The sequence below is a fragment of the Protopterus annectens genome, chromosome 7.part0, assembly GCF_019279795.1.
Source record: "Protopterus annectens isolate FY-2018-M chromosome 7.part0, PAN1.0, whole genome shotgun sequence".
NCBI lineage: Eukaryota > Metazoa > Chordata > Ceratodontiformes > Protopteridae > Protopterus > Protopterus annectens.
In genome coordinates this window covers 359,414,042-359,414,517 of record NC_056739.1, presented here as the reverse complement: position 1 = coordinate 359,414,517, position 476 = coordinate 359,414,042, and positions in this window count along the sequence as shown.

Here is a 476-nt window from a genome sequence, read left to right as displayed (position 1 = left end):
GTGTTTACTCCACCCGGGCCAGTCAAGTTCTACTTTATGTGGATGATATTCTGCTTATGGCCCCTACCCAGCAGCAATGTAGGAAGATACAATAGCATTATTGAAATATTCAGCAGAACAGGGACATAAATTAAGTAAGCATAAATTGCAACTACAGAGAATACAGGTCAAGTACCTGGGATATGTGGTATCCAAGGAGGGTAGAACATTACATGACGATAGGAAGGCAGCAATTTCACAAGCACCCAAGCCAACTACCAAGAAGGGAATGATGTCCTTCCTGGGCTGACTAACATTTGTCAAAGCTGGTTACCAAACAATGCTTTGGAATCTGCTCTATTGTCTGCTTTAATCTTTAATACACCTATGGCAGCACAACATATACTACACTGGATTCCAGTAGCAGAAACAGCTTTCTGCAGACTAAAATGATTGATAGCTTCAACATCTGTATTAGGTCTCCGAATAATCATAAC